The following is an 8,684-nucleotide window of genomic DNA, read 5'->3' as shown; positions in this document are numbered from 1 at the left end:
AAAGAACAAGAGCAGGAACCAACATCTCAGCATCTTTATCAGATAAAATGGGTCTCAGTTTAGCAATGCACCTCAAATGATAAAATGAGGCCTGCGTGACTGAGCTAATGTGGGTATCCAAACACGGTTCTGAATCCATAATAATTCACAAGTTTACCACAGTATTACATGGAGTCAGAAGATTACTATCTGATGAGGCTTCAATACTAGGTGATTTAGCTAGACTATCTCTGGAGCCCACTAATAATACCTCTGTTCTGAACATGGTTCGATTGTGATATGGGGGTGTTTTAGCAGTTCAGAGACTGGTGATATTCATGTGATTGAAGATCAAATTAATGCAGCCATGTATCAAAACATTGCACAAAGTACAATGATACCATCTGCTTGTAGGCTGATTGGCAGACAGTTTATCTTCCAACACGACAATGACCCAAAGCATGCGGCTAAGTCAACTGCGGAATTCTTGAAGTAAACGAAGGTGAAAGTTCTGGAATGGCCTTTGCAATCACCAGATCTCAATTCAATAGAAATGCTTTGGACTGATGTGAAAAAACCTGTAGTCAAGCTTGTGTATGTAATCTGTTTGAGCTGAAGGAAATGTGCAAGACAGAATGGGTCCAGATTTCATCAACAAGGTGTAACATACTGGTTAAAAATGATCATAATTATCTGAAAACTGTAATAATGTCAGAAGGAGCACACAATATTAAAGCAGGGGTGCCAATACTTTTGTCATGAACTAATACTTTAAATGAAATACATTTCTTTGTTTTTTGATAGATTATTTGCTAAATTACGAAAAATTGTATTTTGCTTTTTGTTTTATTAAAAAGTGGTTAAAGGTTACTAAATGCGGGTCCTAAATCTGTTATCTTGAATTATGGTATGAGCAGTGTAGGGTGCCAATACTTTTGTCTGCAAAGGTATATACAGACTCAAATTTGTTGGTACCCCTCCACAAAAAATGAAGAATGCACAATTTTCTCTGAAATAACTTGAAACTAACAAAAGTAATTGGCATCCATCATTGTTTATTCCATATTTAATAGAAATCAGACTTTGCTTTTGATTTTTTATTCAACATAATATTGTAAATAATAAAACAAATGAAAATGGCATGGACAAAAATGACGGGACCGCTAACCTAATATTTTGTTGCACAACCTTTAGAGGCAATCACTGCAATCAAACGTTTTCTGTAGCTCTCAATGAGACTTCTGCACCTGTTAACAGGTAGTTTGGCCCACTCTTCCTGAGCAACTGCTCCAGCTGTCTCAGGTTTGATGGGTGCCTTCTCCAGACTGCAAGTTTCAGCTCTTTCTATAGATGTTCAATAGGATTCAGATCAGGACTCATAGAAGGCCACTTCAGAATAGTCCAATGTTTTGTTCTTATCCATTCTTGGGTGCTTTTAGCTGTGTGTTTTGGGTCATTATCCTGTTGGAGGACCCATGACCTACGACTGAGACAGAGCTTTCTGACACTGGGCAGTACGTTTCGCTCCAGAATGCCTTGATAGTCTTGAGATTTCATTGTGCCCGGCACAGATTCAAGGCATCCTGTGCCAGGCGCAGCAAAGCAGCCCCAAAACATAACCGAGCCTCCTCCATGTTTCACTGTAGGTATGGTGTTCTTTTCTTTGAAAGCTTCATTTTTTCGTCTGTGAACATAGAGCTGATGTGACTTGCCAAAAAGCTCCAGTTTTTACTCATCTGTCCAAAGGACATTCTCCCAGAAGGATTGTGGCTTGTCAATATGTATTTTAGCAAATTCCAGTCTGGCTTTTTTATGTTTTTCTGTCAAAAGTGGAGTCCTCCTGGGTCTTCTTCCATGGAGCCCACTTTCGCTCAAAATGCGACGGATGGTGCGATCAGAAACTGACGTACCTTCACCTTGGAGTTCAGCTGTATCTCTTTGGCAGTTATCCTTGGTTCTTTTTCTACCATTCGCACTATCCTTCTGTTCAATCTGGGGTCGATTTTCCTCTTGCAGCCGTGCCCAGGGAGGTTGGCTACAGTTCCATGGACCTTAAACTTCTTAATAATATTTGCAACTGTTGTCACAGGAACATCAAGCTGCTTGGAGATGGTCTTATAGCCTTTACCTTTACCATGCTTGTCTATTATTTTCTTTCTGATCTCCTCAGACAACTCTCTCCTTTGATTTCTCTGGTCCATGTTCAGTGTGGTGCACACAATGATACCAAACAGCACAGTGACTACTTTTCTCCATTTAAATAGGCTGAATGACTGATTACAAGATTGGAGACATGTGTGATACTAATTAAATAAACTAATTAGTTTGAAATATCACTATAATCCAATTATTTATTATATTTTCTAAGGGGTACCAACAAATGTGTCCAGGCCATTTTAGAATATCTTTGTAGAATAAGCAATAATTCATCTCTTTTCACAGCTTCTTTGCTTTATTCTATAACATACCAAAGGCATGCAAGTATACATGATAAAATAGCTTTTAATTTCATCACTTTTCAGGAGGAATGAAGCATTATTTCAATGAGCTGTAAGGGTACCAACAAATTTGAGCACGTCTGTATTATACAACTATGGACTGCAATTGAGGCGTGTGGTGGAAAACTATTGTCCCGGAGACTGATACAGTGTCTGATGGGATTATATTGCCCAAAGCCAGGGCTGTTTTCAACAAAACACAAAATATCCAGTCCATGTGAGTTTCATTAAACCAGAACAAAATCAAAAAGGTTTGGAGAGCTACTTGCAAGGAAGACCTGGGGAAGCAAAAAGGAAGAAATAATCAGTGGAAATGTGGAGACTGATTGATAGGAAAATAGGAACAAACTAAAAGCAATAAACAGACGAGAGGTCACAGAAGAGAAAGCACCATGATCTCCCCATGGTTATACTGTGCATTTACCATGTTTTTAACATGCTTTACTATACCACTCTTTATCATGATTATTATGTACACTTTGCTATGCTTTTAGTAGGGGAGCATTGTATAATGCTGAATACAGTTAGGTTTCTGTCCTTCATAGATTGGTACAAAACTTTAGTTTCTAGTAACATATTCTTAGAATGCGCTATTTGACACTAATATAATACAAATAATCACAATAATGAAATCTATTTAAGTCTAATGATTGGTTTCACAGCCCCCGATTCTCACTAATCTTGGACTATCCCTTGTGAATTCAGTAAGGTAGTCCAATATTAGGGCTGGAACAGTAAATGTTATGTACAGTAATTACAGTTACTGCATAGTGTAATTCTTCTTAACACTTATTTAAGGTTTAACGTAAGTGTTGTATTACAGTACTGAGTGGTACATGCAGAGGGTACAAAGCTCAGTTTTTTCAGCTTCTTTATGGTGAATTGGTTATATTTTTGTATTTAAAAATGTATCGTGTACCGTGAAAGTATTTTTTCATTCTCACTCAGATTGTCTCATAAGAGTACCTGCACTGCAAACAGCAATACGCCAAAATGCTCCAAGTCTAACCAATCTAGAACAAGAACAGTAAAAGGTACTATAAATGAGAGCCACAGAAAGATGATGGTATGCAAACAAGTGAGATCAGTTAGAATGTGCCCGAATGGGAACAAAAAAATAAACACTCTTTAGTTTTACCCCTATTACATAACTGAGATTTTTTCTTTTTTTTAAAACAACAAAAACATTGCATTGTCAAAACAGTTGCAAAGGCAGAAATGACAATGGAATACAATAATAAAAAAAACAGGAAGCACTTAAGAAATGCTATTATCAAGTATTAACAGATTTGCCTTTGTTTATGTGCAAACCCTTTGGATTTGACACCATTGCCACACAGCTGTCAGCTGCGGAAGTTATCATTTAGTTACAGAAATCTATTCCTTCATTTTTACATCCCTATTGATTTGAAATGAATGGCAGGATCCCCTCTACAATCTGGAACCTGCCTGTTCTGAAGTCTGGCATGATTTGCAAGTCTCGTTTGTCTAAAATCGATAGAACTCTTACTGTGCAGTGTGGCGCCATGTGATTATTTTATAATCAAGTATGTTCCATAAATACACACATGTCCCGCAGGGCTGTAATGATACCATACTGTAACAGTGCAGGGCTGTAATGATACCATACTGTAATGATACCATACTGTAAGTCCAGGCTGTAATGATGAGGAGGTGGATGCGGGTTCGCTGCGTGATTGACAGGAGACCGTGACCGGAAGGTTGGGATTGACACGCCCCACAGGTGCGCAGGTTTATTTACATACAGGAACCCCAGCAATGGTAGCTCACGTGGGTCATACGGGTCAGCGTACAAAAGGCAAAATAAATGTTTTACAAAAAATCTAAACAAATGGGAGGTCCTGCTTACACACCTGTCTGCTGTATACTGAGTGGGATCTAAAGCCCCTTTCACACTGGCATGCTCTACCCGGGTTGGAACCTACCGGGTTAGGAACCGGTGTCATGTTTCTACATCTCTGCTTCAATCTGGCTCATGGTGTGTCTCAATCAACAAAAATATGGCTAAACAGAAATGTTCTTTGCGGAAGTGAAACCTTCACGCAGGCGTGGCTGTTTGTTATTTCGTCGGCTTACGACCGGCCATCATGCTTTTTGTCTCGCTCAACCCGGGTCAAAGCGTGCCGACCTACATCCTGAGGTGGGTCGCTGGGACCCAGGTCATCCCAGGTACGACCCAGGTACGTGGTTTCACACTATGCGCGATTGTGGAAACACACATACTGCTCGTTCCTGCAACTAAACACACAGACAGGCTGCTCCACACAGAGCGTCAGGTTCCGCATGGAAACCAATCCCGTTCTTATTTCTACAATCACAACTCTCTTATTTACAATAAACAATCGCAGATGCCTTCTCTTATGTGCAGGGATCCAGCTCTGCTACACATACCAACGCCAGTTTCATGCGTATAGTGCCCTCCATGTACAAGCAGCCCTGGGAGCTTTATAACAATAAAGCAAACGATAGTGTGCTTTTTCAAAATCTCATTGGAGATCTTTTAAAATGTAATTGTGAAGAGTCTTGGGATTCCTTGACATGAAGAGCGAGATGTAAGAGTGCCTTTACATTGCATTGTATAGATCTCAGAGTGCGGACAGGCTTGTAAAGAACAAAACCAAGGATATCCTTAGAAGTGAGGAGCACAGCAAAGTAGTACGATGCAGGGGACAACAATGCCTCCTGGGGAGTGGAAACCAGAAGCTCAAGTTTCAAAGCCTAGTTTATCCAGAGCAGGCTGTTACTCAGGAGTAGACCCAGGCAAGGGGTCACGTGACCCGCATTCCGCAGGTCAGACCTGCTAATTGACATTTAAACCTGCAAAATTCCATTTAATTAAAGTTAATCTTGGCTGGTTCCCGACTCGACTTCAAATAAGCATATGAATGTAGAAAGTGGATTAAACTGTTTGGGTGTAAAAATTCAGTTTGGCATTATCAACATATGATTGTATGTACACTGCATTCATTGATGGGTTCTTAATTCAAGTTGCGAATTATATCATTTAAAATGAACCAATGCTGTTTTCTATTTCTTTTATTAATTAGAAATGTAATTTTAATAATTTCGGTCAGATTAATCATGCCCCCCCACCCCCTGCGCTCCTGGGGGGCCCTCTCTCAGTGTAGGTGGGAGGATCCTTCAGTCTTGGTGCTCATCTGGTCTTTGGCCTCTCTGAGAGATGAAAGTGATTTTTGATCAGTGCTGATGCGACCTTGCCCCTGGCAATGGCTAGAGATCACATTCCACTGCCAATCTGCTTAACAAGTGCACGCTAACTCTACAGAAATATATCCACTGGTGTGTCCAGCCACGCTACACTCTACCAGAACAGAGACATATCCACCGACGCTGACCAGCCTTGACACAAGGGGGGGGGGGGGAGACTATGGGGACTGTGGGTTGCCTCGGGAACAGAGCGGGTAAAAAGCCATAAGAAGCAATCGGATTCTCTTTTCTTCGTATTCAATTGCTCTTATAAACATTTTTTTAAACGGGCGTATCTTTTAGTAGTTGTTGACAATATTTTTATAACTGTGAAAAAGGGCACGTCACTGGTTATTTAAACAGCTGTAGCAGCACGCTGGGATGTGTAAGCTATATATTTTGGAAACCCCGCTACTTTTTAAAGCTGGTTAAACACCCAGGAGTCTGTTTGTAGTTCTGGCTACATCTTTTTTTTTATTAAAGTGGAATAACTGATAGGCAATCACTCTCACTAACAAAAGATGAAGTTACTACTAACGTATGAATAAACACTAGCAAATATGTAACATCAACTATGAACCGTTCAGATATATTCATTGCTTGCTGCTCTGTGAGATACCAGTAGAGTACAACATAGTCTTGTCTGTATCCAGCAGATGGCATGAATGAGCTTAGAAATGTGTTTGCCCTTTATAGGAGTCCTAACCATGACTTTTACAGTCTGTGTTTTTCTTACCTGTTATTACAAGCAAGCTGGTGCTGGCTCCTGTACTTTACTGTCATGTTACCTAATCACTCCCTGCATTGCTGGTCAGATTCACTCTAAAAACTGCTACTGATTTCTCCTGATGACCAGTTTCAATCATCTGAAACTTTTGAAAAGTTTGCCACTGCATTTTGGCAGTTTTCCACCATGCTTTTCCTGTGGTTATACTATGCGTTAATTATACATTTTATTTTTTCAAATTTTATAACATTTAAAATTTCTGTTTTATTACATTTTTTTATTACTGTTTTTAATTGAATGGTTTAATTGTTCATTTTTTGTGTATGTGTGAAGTGCTATAGAAATAGGGACTGTATTGTATAGTTTACCCTGGTTTGCCATGTTTTTTTTAACTTGCTTTACAGTACCTCTCTGGGCTTTACAGTGCTTACCCAATACACTTTGCTATGCTTTTACTATGGGGAACTTTTATAAGGGTAATGTTGAACATACAAATATGATATCTTTAATACAGCATTTTGGAATTGAAGCTGTGGCTTAATCCTTGGATTTCAAGGCACGTTTAATGTGATGTCTCGGAGCTCACTGAGTATTTACAGTTCAGGCAACTATCTTTAGGCAAATATGTGTTGTCTGTTTGTCCTTGTTTATTGTCGTTGTGAAACATTCCTTTCCAGTAAACACATGTTGACAATGAAGAGTAAATGTAGCCCATGGGAACAGATTCTCTTGTTAAATGTGGTTGACCTGGACCCCCACGGGGCACACTTTTAAATCTCATGAAACAAAACAATATGGTCTCTTGCCTAAAGGGTATGAAACTTCAGATGCCATTTTGTGTTATGTGTGTTATTATGAGCGTTCCCAGTTCCACTGCTCCGATATTATTGTAATGGTTTGTCTCTGGATCACAATCTACCAAGAATTGTTTAAGCATGTGGAATCCTAGTTGCCAGCTCCTTTTGAGTACTTCCTTAAAAAAATAACATTGACCTTTCACCTCTGCTGGCCCCACCAGGTCTACAGCAGTAGTAAATAACAGCTTGGGCTAGAATAGTTGCAAGGTCAATGCATGGTGCCAGCAACTAGGAGTCTACAGATACTGTTAAAAAGACTTTGATGGGGAGGGGGAGTTTCTAATTTTATCTAGCTTTACGCATTCATTGCATGTTTTATGTGTTAATAATCTTGGTATTTTCTGATGGAAGCCAACTTAGAAAACTGCCAACACTGCAGTCTGTCAATTGCTGTATTGTTGTTCTGAAGAAACACAAAGGACCGTTCAAGTGTCTATAAGTGATCCTTAATCTGCAGAAATACTACAAGCAACTCATTTTTATCTCAGAAGATCCTATGACTGTGTTAAAAGATAGGGCAAATCCTTTAATGCAATATAAAAGCCTTTGGGAACCCTGGTGCAGAAGAGGAATTACTCAAAGATCCCTTTCCATAATGAAACTCCATTAGCACTTTGTGACAGAGCTCTGCACTCTGCACGGTGGGGGGGGGGGGGGGGGGGGGGGTCACCATCTTGGTGAAGGGGCAGCCTGGAACCAAGATGGCCGCCGTTTGCACAGCCACCTAGATTGGATTCATTGTTTGATTGTGTGAATAAGAGAAATGTGGAATGTGGCCAGGTGGTGATTGATTGAATGCTTCATTAGCAATCAACCCCTGGCCATGTGGTATCAAAGGAACAAAGAATGCTTGTTTGGTGAGAGTGTGGAGGAGCGGGAGAGAGGTAGAGAGGTAGAAAGAAGGCACCGAGATAGCCATAGCTTGGGTGCTATTTTGTTTATTTGTAGTTTTGATTTGTTCCAGTGTTTTTTTTGTTTTGATTTAATGAAAGTCTGAAAAGCGCTTAACTGCAGTTTCTGTGTCTGGGCCTAATATTTCAAAGGGCGCAGAGCAGCCTTGCCCGGGACGCCACTCCACACACATTCTTTCCATAATGAGTCGATTAACACATTCTTTCCATAGTGAAAGTCAATTAGCACATTGTTTGCAGATGCAGAGCTTGAGAATTCAGCTGTTTTAATCTAGTTTTAAACATTTATTTCATACATTGTATTTGTCACATAAACAGAATAGTGCTTTACATTGTGGGGGATTTAGGTAATTTAGAGAATGTTTTTATTAACAGCTCTTCCTCGGTCTATATCTATTCAATAATCTGCTCAATCACATGGGTCAATAACTTCTGCTTGCTTATTGATTATTACAGTAATAGCTGTTGCAGTAGGTCTTTCTTA

The sequence above is a fragment of the Acipenser ruthenus genome, chromosome 20 (genome assembly GCF_902713425.1).
Source record: "Acipenser ruthenus chromosome 20, fAciRut3.2 maternal haplotype, whole genome shotgun sequence".
Taxonomy (NCBI): domain Eukaryota; kingdom Metazoa; phylum Chordata; class Actinopteri; order Acipenseriformes; family Acipenseridae; genus Acipenser; species Acipenser ruthenus.
This window is presented reverse-complemented; position numbering follows the sequence as displayed.